Raw genomic sequence first — 14097 nt, 5'->3', positions numbered from 1 at the left:
AAACCCCAAGCTGAGATTGAAAGTTGGAAAATTAAATGAAAGAGAAAAACACCATAAAGAAATACAAGAATTTGACAAATAGCTAATAGACTTAAGAGATTCCCTTATTCTTACTGTTCAGGGAATTTACTTATTTTCCCCATGTAGAACATGCACAATACCTTATTTAGTAATATTTCAAGAAGCTTTTTTAGCATCTGGCATTGAGTGTAATTGTTGCAATGCTCTGGCAGCATGCTACACTGTAAAGCTAAAACATTAGCATGCCATGGAGATGAAAATAAATGGAGAAGGCTCTGGAAATTTTCACTGCAAGGTGCAGCCTCTGTTACCTCCAGCTCCATGGAGGACTCCTGCTCTAATGTCATTCTTCTGCTTTCTACTCCTCTGACTGAAAGCACAGGCATTTTTTCCCTCCTTCTCATTTATTTTTGGTGAAAGGGTTGTCAACTTCAAGTACGTTGCACATATTACAACACATCACTACGTGGGAGTAGAGATGTGAATCAAGTCAGACATGTGCACTGGGTTTATAGGATTATGCAAGCTATAAGCAGAGAAGCTGACCTCGATCAGGCGTGCAGTATTTTCTGAAGCATCTTTAATGGCATGAGTAGATTTAGACAGAGCCTAATAATAGACCTAGAACATTTTTCTATTTGAGTTTGCTACAAATGTTGCTATGCAACTGATCTTTAAGTAAAACAGTTTTCATTAACAGTTGTTAAATACTGCTCTGAATGGTATTAACAAGGTCAATTCAGAGATCAAATAATTATTATCAACATTTCTTATAACAGGCTAAAATTTTGTGGACATCCTTTTCATAAAGGAGATAAAATAAATTTTGATTCATGACATAATTGTTGGATGTTATGTATTCTTATTATTTCAAAACTCTACATGGAATATTTCCAAACATAGTAGTGGATTCTGGAGTTAAAAAGACAAGACTAAGAAATCTAAGCTGACAACAAAATACTACGACAAATAAAATGAGAAGTGCCAAATACTTCACAAAGTTCACTAAAGACTTTGCAATTGCTGTTCATTTTTATGGCCAAGGTGCTCAGCAACTATGGCAACAATAGCAGAAGACCAAGAGAGGGTAGAAGTAGCGAAGATCCTCAAGAAATAACATTATTATTGGACTCTTAAGCATCCAGATAGGTTTTAACACACTGCATGTATTGTCCATGTCCACTGGGATGTGATGTAAAATCAGTGGACTAAATTACGTTCTCACTGGCACTGGTGTAAATCCAGAGTAAGTCACTGGACTACATCATGGTTATTTCTAGTTTTCCAATTAGTAACCAAATAGAAATTGGTCCAATGTTCCTCAACTCTCTCTTCCACTCCCTCATGTAGGAACTACTCATAAATAAATCAATGAGAATATCATGCTGACTGCATGTTCTCCACTTGTTAATAGGAGGAAAAATAACACCACAATGTTTTTTTCCATATGCCTTCTTAATAGACCACTTCTCAGTATAAGAATTTCAAAGTACTGCCAACCTCGAGGATCCTGTATTCTAAGAAAAATCAACCTGGTGGGTCTGGGGAGCAGAGGAAGCATAAATGTGAAATCAGGAGCCACCTGCCACCCAAAGGAACACCTGGGGATGGGGGAAGTGACATGAGAGTATCTGATCATAGTCAGATGGAAAGTAAGGAAGGTGACAGAGAAAGAGGTGAAATGAGCGGAAACTCCCACTGGAGGCTTCACCACCGGGAACTGAGGTAAACAAAGATTTCAGTGGCAGAAATGGGAACTGCTGTTGTTCACAAATACAAAGGCCAACTCTTATCCTGGCCAATACAGGATAAAAACCCAGAGTGGCTGCCTGCCTGGGAGTGCTGTTGTCCAACTCACACCTTACTGCACTTTAGTCTGACACTGCATACAGAGTGAACGGGCTGGGGAGTGCTAAACTCTCCTTCTACTCCAGCAACTAAACACTCAGGAACTTGATGTACAGGCTGTACAGGCTGTACAGCCTCCATGGCACAGACTCACCATTGACCTGATATGTAAGTGGACATGCAGTGGTGTCTAGGAAGAGTATGGTGGGTAAGACACACAGGAGAAAAAGCATTTTGTCCTCAGTCTTCAAAAAATGATGCTACAGCACCGTCCAGAGGTGAATCAGGCCCTACAGAAATGGCATAACCAAACAGCTGCAGGCAGACATGGACCTTTGTGACTTCATTAGCACAGATCTGCTCCACCTTCAGCAACAGTTCGGCCATGGCAAAGTGAGGGCACTGTTAAAGCCCAGACCTGGTAGAAGGGCTTTGCATTCCTAAATGATTGAATCAAAAAGCAGATCATAAACCCCATAGGCAACACGCCTTGCATGAGGTTTATTTTTACTCTGTGAATACAAGTGCAGGAATGTCCTGTACCGATTCCAGAAGGGTTAACGCTTTCATGCCTCACAGCCTGGCCAGGCGGGACACCCAGTGCCGCAGGTACAAGCTGTATCCTCATTTTCCTTACACCTCAGTGGCCGAAACAGCTGTGTCCTCCCTGCCTTTCTCAGCTCACCATTCCTTTGGGGGCTTCTTGAATTATAGCTCCCACACGTCTTGCTTCTCCTCCCCCTTCCTTGTCCTGTTCCAAGAAACCCTCACAAATGCCAGCCAACAGAAGTGTTTAGTCTTATTTCTCCAGCTGCAGCTTAGCTGGCATACCTCCGAAAGGGGCAAGTAAAAGATGCATGGTATAGTTGGTAATATATGGTAATGTTGCTAATGCCAGCCGTTGTGCTGTCTTTGTAAACCTGGCTCCCTGGTTTAAAAGTAATGCCAGACTGAGAAGGAAGTTCCTTCAATACCAGTTCTGAGACGTGGCTGGAACAACACGTAGAAGAAGATGCTCTGCCATATCATAAGGGGAAATGCTGCTCCCGTCTCCCTTCCAAACTGGTGACACCACTGCAAGAAGCAAGGGCAGGAGGGGATTGCAGCCAGGCTGGCAGGGACCAAGGTGCTCAAATCCACTGTGGTTGAGACCTGTTGCCGCTGAGCTCACAGCACCGACCGGGTTCCCCAGCCTGCTGCTAGCAGGCCCGTGTGAGACCAGATGGACAATTTCTTCTTCCGAACCTTGACAAATCAACACTGTTCTGTTCACCGTTTGGTTTTTCACTTGTGGAAGTGTTGCCTTGCGTTACTTTAATAAGAGAGAGGCACTTGGTCAGAACAGAGCTAAGCAGTTAACAGAAACACGAGAAACCACTCATACTGACAAAAGGCATTGCAGGCAGCTGCCTGCTTATGTGCTTCCTGGAAGAATTCAGAGAAAGTGGAAAACATTAGTAAAAAAAAAAATTGTTTTCTATAATCTGTTTTTAGCTGATCTTCTAAAAAATGTCCTTTTTAACCAAGACTCTAAGGTCCTACTACTGAGCAACCACAGTCACTTCTAATGCAGCTTTAAAAATTTTTGGAAGATGGTAAGATAGGCCATGTTATGTTTCATCCTGGGTTTTGGTATATTCCTTTCTGACGGAAAAACTGAGAGGCCAGTACTGGAAAACTTCTTAAGTGATATGACTTCTCCAAAGTCTGTTGTCACAGCTTTCATTTTTTTTCCAGTCAACACCACTTTGGCAAATGAGCAGATTAAGACAAGTCCTTGTGCTGTGTAGACTTCCACATTGCGTCTCCATCCCATATGGGGTTCTTTTCTCCAAAATATTCCAATTTTCTTTCTGAAATAATTTTTGCAGCTCCAGCCTAGGCAGGGACTTTGAACAACTTCCATTTGAAGAGACAAGACAGTTAAAATGCAGAAGAAAATAAGTGTTTGCTCAAGAACCAGGACAAAGACCAAAACGGCTTACTCAAGGGCACGGAGGATCTTTCCAGCAATGAAAGGCTTAAACCTAGGTACCCACTCTGTAGCTTTACCGTAAAAATATTCCTTTGTCCAGAGAAGCAATAAAGCACCACAACTATGAACTCATCATAACTTCAGTTTAATTTTTAAATGGATTACTTTTAAAGGAAAAATACCCACATAAGTATCTTCTTCAACACCTCACTACCCATGGGCTCTGTTTCCCTCTCATATGTAAGTGAGAATTAACATTTCTGTAGTTCTAATGAGAGCCCATTACTTAGTGGCATAACCCTATCTCAGCCACCACCACAGATCTATACCAAGCACAGCAAATTTATTCATTAGATTTATCCTATGTTTATTAACAGCCCAGCTCAGAAGAAGAGTCAGTGACAAAAACCATCTGGAATAAACATAATGGAAAACAAACAACGTAATATATTCCGTCACTCCAGCCTAATTACACTGTTTGGTGCAAACACTATCAATCCAAGTGACAATTTACAAGCTGAATTCTTATTAAAGGGAAAAATGAGCTGTGCGGGGGAGCACAAATCAAAGTAACTAATCAACACAGACAACACATTCAGGGATTTAAGAGCCAAGGTACGGTAGTCTTTTATTCCTCCTTGTTTTCAATTTGGGAGGCCTGCTGTGATGTTGCAGTACATTATACATTATATCTACTTATGCAACATTGGGGATAAGCATGTCTCTGGCTGTTGTCTTATTTTTCACCAGCTACAGCCTGTGACTTTTAGGTTTAAACACTTTTCTTGTCCTATCATTTAAGCTGAGAGCAAGGTACACTGTCCCATGCACCAGTTTTCTTTTAGGGCAACTCTTCTCTTTTAGGATATAGTGAAAGCTTGGAATCAAGGAGAAAAATAGAAAAGGTTAGAGTTAGCTAAAAGCAATGCCAATTTGATCTAAAACAAGTTCTTATTGAGTGAATTGGTTCAGCAAGAGAAAAAGGAAAAAGATCTCTCCCTCCCATGCAAGCATCTGAACAACACATGGCTGCTGTCCATGAACTGTTTCAGCTTGGAAGCTGGAACTGACTCATTAGATGCATCTGGTGTCCCCAGGGAAGCAAGAGAAAACACTGGCAGCAATGAAGAAAAGATGGTAGAAGCCATCTGAAGCAGAAATTAGCCAACCATCCTGTCTGCATTAGAGCATGAACTTCAAGAACAGCATTAGGCACCTGCATGAAAGCTGAGCCCTAAAAGACATAGCAAAGTGATACAGTGCTACAGTGTGTAACACACTGTCAGTTTAGGGAAAATACAGCCATAATCTGGAAAACACCACCTCAGGCCAACAGTGAAAAACTTAAGACCTCATTACAACAAGGGGTAACAAGCTAGCATTACAGTGAAATCAATATGAACAAATACACACACAGTCCTGACCACAGAATTGTGGTCATAACTTCCATAAATGTTAGCAAAATACAATTTATATAACTCTACACTGAAAAATTCCCTGTTAGTGAGCAGATGCGGGAGGAGTTTTTTTAACTCTTTCCATGGGAATAAAACCAGAGTGAAAAAGGGCTACACTGAGGGGGACAAAGATGTCAAAAGACCCACATGTCACTTTATCTGCCATAAGGAGGGAGATCACCAGTCACCAGTCACCACCACCCCATGTGCAGAAGTGCTTCTCTGGACCTTCATGTTCCTTCCTTGCCTGCAAGGAGCCAGGGTCCTTTCACACTCTGGAATTGGCCATGTAGCTCAGAACCACAGAATCACAGAATCATCAAGGTTGGAAAAGACCTTGTAGATCATCCAGTCCAACCATTAACCTAACACTGACCGTTCCCAACTACACCATATCCCTAAGCGCTATGTCTCTTAAACACCTCCAGGGATGGGGACTCCACCACCTCCCTGGGCAGCCCATTCCAAGGCCTAACAACCCGTTCTGTAAAGAAATGCTTCCTAATATCCAGTCTAAACCTTCCCTGGTGCAACTTGAGGCCATTACTTCTTGTCCTATCACTTGTTACTTCATTAAAGAGACTCATCCCCAGCTCTCTGCAACCTCCTTTCAGGGAGTTGTAGAGGGCGATGAGGTCTCCCCTCAGCCTCCTCTTCTTCAGACTAAACAACCCCAGTTCCCTCAGCCGCTCCTCGTACGACATGTGCTCCAGACCCTTCACCAGCTTCGTTGCCCTTCTTTGGACACGCTCGAGTAATTCAATGTCCTTTTTGTAGTGAGGGGCCCAAAACTGAACACAGGAATCGAGGTGCAGCCTCACCAGTGCCGAGTACAGGGGTAAGATCCCTTCCCTGTCCCTGCTGGCCACGCTATTTCTGATACAAGCCAGGATGCCATTGGCCTTCATGGCCACCTGGGCACACTGCTGGCTCATGTTCAGCCGGCTGTCAATCAACACCCCCAGGTCCCTCTCTGACTGGCAGCTCTCCAGCCACTCCTCCCCAAGCCTGTAGCGCTGCTGGGGGTTGTTGTGGCCCAAGTTCAGCACCTGGCATTCGGCCTCATTGAAACTCCCACAGTTGGCCTTAGCCCATCGCTCCAGCCTGTCCAGGTCTCTCTGCAGAGCCTCCCTACCCTCGAGCCGATCAACACTCCCACCCAACTTGGTGTCATCTGCAAACTTACTGAGGGTGCACTCAATCCCCTCATCTAGATCATCAATAAAGATGTTAAACAGGAGTGGCCCCAAAACTGAGCCCTGGGGGACACCACTCATGACCGGCCGCCAACCGGATTTAACTCCATTCACCACAACTCCTTGGGCCCGGCCATCCAGCCAGTTTTTTACCCAGAAAAGCGTGTGCCCATCCAAGCCTCGAGCAGCCAGTTTCACCAGGAGAATGCTGTGGGAAATGATGTCAAAGGCCTTACTAAAGTCAAGGTAAACAACATCCACAGCCTTTCCCTCATGCAATAAGCAGGCCACCCTGTCGTAGAAGGAGATCGGGTTTGTCAAGCAGGACCTGCCTTTCATAAACCCATGCTGACTGGGCCTGACCATCTGGTTGTCCCGCATGTGTTGTGTGATGGTACTCAGGATGAGCTGCTCCATCAGCTTCCCAGGCACTGACATCAAGCTGACAGGCCTGTAATTTCCAGGATCATCCTTCCGACCCTTCTTATACATGGGCATCACATTGGCCAATTTCCAATCTGTTGGGACCTCCCCAGTCAGCCAGGACTGCTGGTAAATGATGGAAAGCGGCTTGGCGAGCACCCCAGCCAGCTCCTTCAGCACCCTCAGGTGTATCCCATCTGGTCCCATAGACTTGTGTGTGTCTATGTGATGCAGCAGGTCACTGACTATCTCCTCCTGGAATGCAGGGGGGTCGTTCTCCCAGTCTCTGTCTTCTGGCTGAGGAGGCTGGCTTCCCTCAATACAACTAGTCTTGCTATTAAAGACTGAGGCAAAGAAGGCATTAAAAGGCATCAAAGACCTTCTATCATGAGATTGTCTTGGGAACAGCATTCATCTTATGAGAAGGCATTTCATATTTCTCCCTGAACTGTTTTTTTCTGGAACAGGGTCTAGCGCTCTGTTTCAGTAGGCCCTGAAACATAGCTTTTTCTCAACCATAACATAGGCTGATTCTCAACAAGAAGGCTGATGATGAACAAGCTTTTGTCATAGCTCATGTGTATGAAAAATGTCTAAAACTCTGTTTCTGCACCTGCTGTTTTGAGAAAGAAATAATAAGTGTGACATCCTTTTCTCCTTGAAGAGGTGATGTAATAGATGTGGCCACAGCGGGATGTTTCTTCATTTAAGAGGCAGGGTACAAAGTTAGAGAAATACACCCCTGAGAATTTTGAAATTTCAGTGATTTATAAAAGCCAAAAATTTTATTGCCAGCTAACTGTGGATCCATCTCTCCGGAGCCTTATTGCATCATCTGTATTAGCATGCAAATCAAGATGACATAGCTGTTGCTGACTAATTTCAAGTGTGATATTCACAGCATAGATGCACTATTGGCATGGTCTTTGGCAACACCTTCATCCAAGCATCTCTGCATGCTGTCTGTATGAAGCTATCATTCTTTTCAGCCAGGAAGATGAACATGAGGATGACTCTTTCCCTCATGTGCTGAGTCCATGCCTATTCTTAGAACCAGTGTATTTAAGTCACCTGTCAAACCCCACAGGCCTTGTGTTCATTTTTGTCTCTCTTTTTGGCCTTAAATACTTTGATTCAAGCAGGAACCTCAAAAAGTTGTTTTTTCTCTGATTCCCACCTGAGCTATGGGAATTTAAATAATGTTCAAAAGCAGGTATAAATAAAAGAAGGATGACTCCCCATTTATAGATTACAAAAATCTAGGAGTATGTGGTGTCTGTAAATAATTATAATTATAAAATACCTTAATTTTCAGTTTATATGGATTCTTAACCTCTTGTTCTATGACTGTTTCTGCTCAGTCTGACTAGGGAATCTGAATACTTTCCTTCCTGAACAATGAATGGCCATGACTACAGAGCATTTTCCTTAAGGAGCAGGACATAGCTGCCATGGTATGATCAACCCAACATGGTCACATAGTGTCTAAATCTTCAGCTTTGTAACTGGGAATTATTCTGCCTGTTTGGGATGCTCAGATACTTGTGTTTTTGCTTTCTTGAACCTTGAAGATTTTTTGTAATCCTCCAGGATTGCCTAGTCTGGATTTTTTCCTCTGAGTGAGGAGATTCAGGGGACATGCTAATGACACTGTGCAGGTAGATGGGAGGTTGTTCATGCACTGAGGCAGTGATCAGGGTGTGCTGACAGTGCCCTTGCTGTTGCAACCATGTGATGCTGAATGTGTTTCCCCGTTGCCGCAAAAAACCCTAAACAGTCTCAACGCTTTCTTTTGACTCCCTACACTGTCACCTTTTCCCACATGTTCCACCAAAGGCTTTCAGTGCTGTGAAGGATCTGAACTATGGAAAACTGCCAAAGTCAATCTGTGGTGAACACTGAATTTTTTCTCAGTGTTATGAAGGACCTCACAGAGACAAGGCAGCTGAGATAATGAGCTATCTCAGTGAACTATCTATCAACAGCCCTTCAAGACAGAAATTACTTGCTAGATCATCAGCTGATAAACCAAAAAGGAGATGAAGTTTAGAGAAAGAATTGTTTTAAGTACCACATAGTCTGCTTCACAGTTATTTTAGAAAAATCTGGATGCAGATGTTACATGAACATAATTGCAGATTTCAGGAAGCATCTTAAAAGCCACAGAGGAAACCTAAAAAATGTAACAGAAATAATTCCCTCTGGAATATGAACACAAGCAGATTCTGCTTCCCCGCCCCCCCCCCCCCCCCCCCTTTAAGATATCAATTATGTTAATTATTTCAGTGAACTTCAGAAATGGGCAGTCACTGAAAGATAGGTTGCATTACCTAACAGCTATTGATAGCTAAGGATGACAATATCTGTTCCAGCAGGTTCATTTTCCTACAGGCCAAAAGGCCATGTTCCCATTGCATCCCTTCATTGCAGCAGCTTGCTTAGAGCCACTTCCAGACTAGCTTTCCGTCTGCAAACCAATATGCTGCTGCACTGCTTCCTTGCCTCCCAAGAGCTTTTCCGTTACAGGAACCCCAATTATGGTAACCGGTCTCAGCTCTCCATACTGGCCACCTCTGAACGTTTTGTTACTTATGGTCCTTTGCAGTCAGTTTTGCTGATTGCTTTGTACAACATTTAGGTTGAGAGCTTTCTGGCAGGTTTGAAGGGTTTGTTTCTGCTTCTGACCCTATGGGAAGACTACAGGCACACAGCAGCACATTAAGGATTAAAAAATATTTTCTTTCCCTCTTTACAAAGAACCTGTTTATTTATGAGTCGCCATGGATGGACACATATTTCCAGAATTCAGGAAAACTACCTTCACTTCTCTGTATCTTCACAGACTTCTAGTATGATCTCAATTCAACAGTCTTGCCTCAGTCCTCACATCTGTAAGCCCAAGAGGTGGTATTCAGAGAAATAAATACATACGTGCTGAAGTGATGCACCAGACCAGTAATGGATAGTAGGGCTCCACAGAGAGAGACAGATCTTGAGAGAGAAAAACAAGAGAAGTCTGGCACATATCAGAGTGTAATCTCTTTATATCACTGCAAGAATTTATTTAGGAGAGCCTCTCTCTGAGTTACATTGCTGTCAGGTAGCAGAGTACCACCTGCAGTTTTTGAAGTATTTGAACATTTGCAGCCTTTAAACAATTAGAATTGTCAGAAAGTAAGACAGCCCATCAATCAGAAGTTTTCACAACTTCTCATTTGTATGTAGATTTCTAAACCTTACGATGTCAAATAATAGACTATAAAATAGAACCCTTCAACAATTTCCTTTTTTTTTTTTTGCTTTTCTTTTAAATGCTACAGTGTTGGAAACAGAAGAGATCTTAAAACTTTCAAAGTGGAACTGAAGGAACTGCTGCCTTTGGTGAAACTAATGGTTCTGCAGTCCACTGGTAATGACCAGTCCCAGAAGTCATCAGGGTGAGGAAACCACCAGGAAAGGTGGTAGTCAAGGCAGTAATTAAAGCAGCTTTTAGCCTTGGGCAACAGACTACAACAGTCAGCAGCCCGCATGCTTTGTTATACGGGAATTAGCCACTGAAGTCCAAACAGTGGAGAGTTTGGCCCACCAGCTATGCTGGGGCATGCCGTCCCCATCAGGCCCTTTCTCCATCCCAAGGCTTCTCTTCTCCAGCAAGGCTGAACACCAGCCACAGTGCTGTGGAGTAAAGAGGGACTGATTTAAGGTGCAAAAATAGGAAAACCAGTATTCTGGGACAGCCTGGCATTAGGTGTTACTGTATCTTGAAGAAGTGAGAAAGGAAAAGGTTCCCAGGGGGGATGGAGAGAGAGGAAGGAAGGGAGGGAAAGAGCACATCCTACATCACCACTGAGCTAGGACCACCACTAGGACCCCTCCAGCACCACGAACCCTTCAACAGCCCTGTTCCTTCTCAAGGTGGAGGTAAAAACTCTGAAGCTTGGTTGAAATGAGGCATTTCTCTTCTTTCAAGTCAGGCTGGTGCCTTGTGTAAGCACTGAGTCCATGCAATAACATATCTTATATCATTATAATTAACAAAGCCTTTGACAATCTGTGCCATAATCCATTCTTAAGATCAACTAACTCAAATTTAAACAGTTCACATGTCACAGGCTGTCTTAAGAGATTTCTTTAAAAAACAAACTCTTCAAGTCTGAAAGTCGGGTGGAGAGGGAGAAAAGAACTATAATTTTTAGAGCAGTAAATGAATATCCAATAGCAAAACATTTGGATGAAATCTGTTTATCTGGCTGCTTCTCCTTGAAAGAAAACGAGAGTTATCTTCTTATTTTCAATTTATTCTTTCCATTTGTGTTCCCAAATCTATTCCTGGTCTAAGATCTTACTTAGATTCTCCGCTCATCAAATTTCATAGCTGTACCTCCTTAAAAATGAAATTTTAGAATAAGAAAGATCAAAAGATTTTTTTTCTCAGTTACATCCACAGGCACTGCATTATTTCCTCTGGGAAGTTCTGCAAGAGGAAGATTTCAGCCTGCTCGCAGTATACATTAGTGTGAGAATGCAATTCACAACCAGAGCAGCTCCTTTGACTATTTTAGTTGCTTGTTTACTTTGACTGAGCTCACATCAGACTAGTGCATTTTGTTGGTTTGTAACTTGAAAACACAAGTTGAGTAATGGGGTGAAAATATCTCACAACAAATAATCCTGAAAAACATGTGGTTTATTGGTTTGAAAGCTAGGAGGTGACATCAAGCATTCAGACATGGATACTCTTCATTTAATGCATCAGTTCTGCATAGTAAGACAGAGTACATTCCTTCCCATAAAATATACACAACAAAGTATTTAAAGATGTTCAGATTCAAAGACATAACCATCTGCTTATCACAGACATCTGTTGCTTCAAAGCAAAGGACTATATGAAAGGTTCAGAAAGCTTTAGAGCTCAAAAGATGCATTTGCCAAGAGACTAATGGAACACATGAATATACATAAATTCCAAAAATATAACAACTGCTGTTTTCTCCCTGGAGTGCAGTTACACCCGCTAGGTGTGTGAGAGTTCAGTTGCAAAGAAGAAAAAGTTACCTCAGCTCTTACCCATCTCTGTACTGAAAATTAAACTTTTTGTCATTCTTCAAACACTCTTGAAAAGCAACATCTTCCTCCATCAGCAGAGGAATCTGACTTTCACACCAATCCCCTACATCTCTGAATCGCTCCTGCCAATGCACCTTCAAAATGTGGTTGTTTTCTCTCTGCAAACTTCTTTCTACAAAGCCTTTCTCCATTCTTGCTCAGGGAGGTGACACCCCAGCTTCACTGGGAGCAGCATGCTGCAGCTCCACAGCTCTGCATGTCTATTAATTTCCTTGATATTTTGGTACCCAGGTCTGACTGCCTGGCTGAAGTCAACAAGGGCCTTCCCATCGACTTCAGTGAACCGTGAGCATCTCCCTTAATGGGTGGTGCCCCTTTCCCCATGTGGCTCTTGCATTGCCATGGAAATGAAGGTCTACAGGAGGGCTGGGAGAGGTAGTAAGCTCTTTGGGGCAGTGTCTGTGTTCCTCTGAGCCCCTGATGAAAGAGGTGATTGCGGTGGTGTATCTACAAAAAATAAAGTTGGTGTTTCCCTGTGGGTATGTGTCAGATCTCCACTGTGAGAGTTGGAGGGCAGGGTTTGCACCTTTCAGACATGTGGGTCTGGAGGGAAGGACCTGCTAAAAGTCACTGGGAAATGGGAAAAAGTGTGAGCCAAATAGAAGGTGCAAAGTCAGAGGGATTAGGTGCTTTTGGAAAGGCTGCACGGAATGCAAGGGGGCTAGAGACTCTCCACACAGGAAGATACTGGGAACCATGAGTGCATGAAATTTGTGTCTCAGATTAATAACACATGTACCTGGCCAATGGAGCTAATTGAGCTTCCTGGCACAACACCCAGTTTCCATTCATTTATCACCCTATCTGCATATGGGCAGCCGTCAAAAGGGCAGGGAGGACCTCACAGACAAGAAGAGAAATTTGGGATTTCAATGCCTGTCTGTCAGGCCTGTTGATGCCAATACATACATGAACTGCATAGACAACAGGGAAATATTTCATGACCTTAAATTACATTGTGAAGCCCAGAGAAAATTGATCCATCCCCTGCAATAAACTCCAAATAACCATGCAGAAAGTGGTTAACTTAAATATGACCATGAACATCAAGATACATTTATGAAGTAATAAAAATATTTCTTTTGTCATTTAATGTTCCTCTTAGTCACATAATCTGTGACCTCTTAAACCTCACTATAAAGCATATAGAAATCCCACAAGACTGCAAGTTTAACATGGGGGTTACACACCACTTTTGGGTTCACTGATGTTGCTTTATAAACTACCCATCTGCTCTTTGGTTTCCTTTGCACAGGTTTTGCATTTTCCTGCCAGTTTCCCATTGTCCTTGAAATCAGAGTAACAAGAAATTGAAGAAATCGAGAGGTCTCTGTGCTGATCACAGAGAACAGAAATGGTCAGCGATCAGAAAAGCAAACAGTCTGCCTGAACTGTGTACAGATTCTGCTCCTTATGCTACTCGCAAGCAAAACATTTCTAGAAAGGTAAGTTATTTATTTATTGTGCCAACATACACACACTATTCAAAGCAACAGCAAGATAACGACATTACTAGTATTAGGAAATTAATCTCAAATTTAGATTATCTCAGAGTTTTTATGATGCAAGAGAATATACGAAGTTTGCTTCAGCGAAGTAAAGCCCTTTACTTACATGGCTTGCAAGAGCTTCCAGCAGCTGAAGTCTCTGAATTGCAGTGCATGCAGATATTGTGCTTTGCTGAAAGCCCCCTAACTTGGGCACTGGAGACAGCACATAACTCACTGGTGCTTTAGATTTATAAATAATTTCCTTTAAAAATACTCACATGTTTTTTTATCAGTGGTGCACACTGACAGTAGACTGCAAAGCAGAAAGCCTGTCTGGTGATATGAGGAAAGAGTTCCCTCTCAGCTGAATCCAAAAAAAAAAAAAAAAAAGGAGTCCTTGACCTCAACAACTAGAATAAATCTGCTCTATCTGTTGGCTCTTTTCTGAATGCATACTTGAGCAGTAACATAAGAGTGAGCGATCGGAGCGCAGAAACTGTGGCATGTCATGCTCTGTACCGGTAGGGTATGTGAGCAATGCTTCTAGCACAGGCACAGCA

General features: G+C 42.7%; 1 protein-coding gene across 2 annotated transcripts in view; it reads right to left on the bottom strand.

Moving 5' to 3' along the window:
* C1QTNF7 (C1q and TNF related 7) overlaps positions 1-13841 on the bottom strand; it is a 38730-nt gene extending 24889 nt beyond the window's left edge. Inside the window, exons 1-2 of one of the 2 annotated variants that reach the window (XM_074821368.1) lie at positions 13662-13841; positions 9852-9911 (exon numbers count right to left, since the gene is read on the bottom strand). The gene's annotated coding sequence lies outside the window, so the exon portion shown is untranslated. The remainder of the gene's footprint in view (positions 1-9851; positions 9912-13661) is intronic. The other variant, XM_074821367.1, reaches the window with a different exon arrangement.
* Positions 13842-14097: the final 256 nt, after the last annotated feature.

This window comes from Strix aluco, chromosome 4 (assembly GCF_031877795.1).
Source record: "Strix aluco isolate bStrAlu1 chromosome 4, bStrAlu1.hap1, whole genome shotgun sequence".
NCBI lineage: Eukaryota > Metazoa > Chordata > Aves > Strigiformes > Strigidae > Strix > Strix aluco.
Note: the sequence above shows the minus strand (reverse complement) of the source record. Positions and strands in the feature narration are given on the sequence as shown.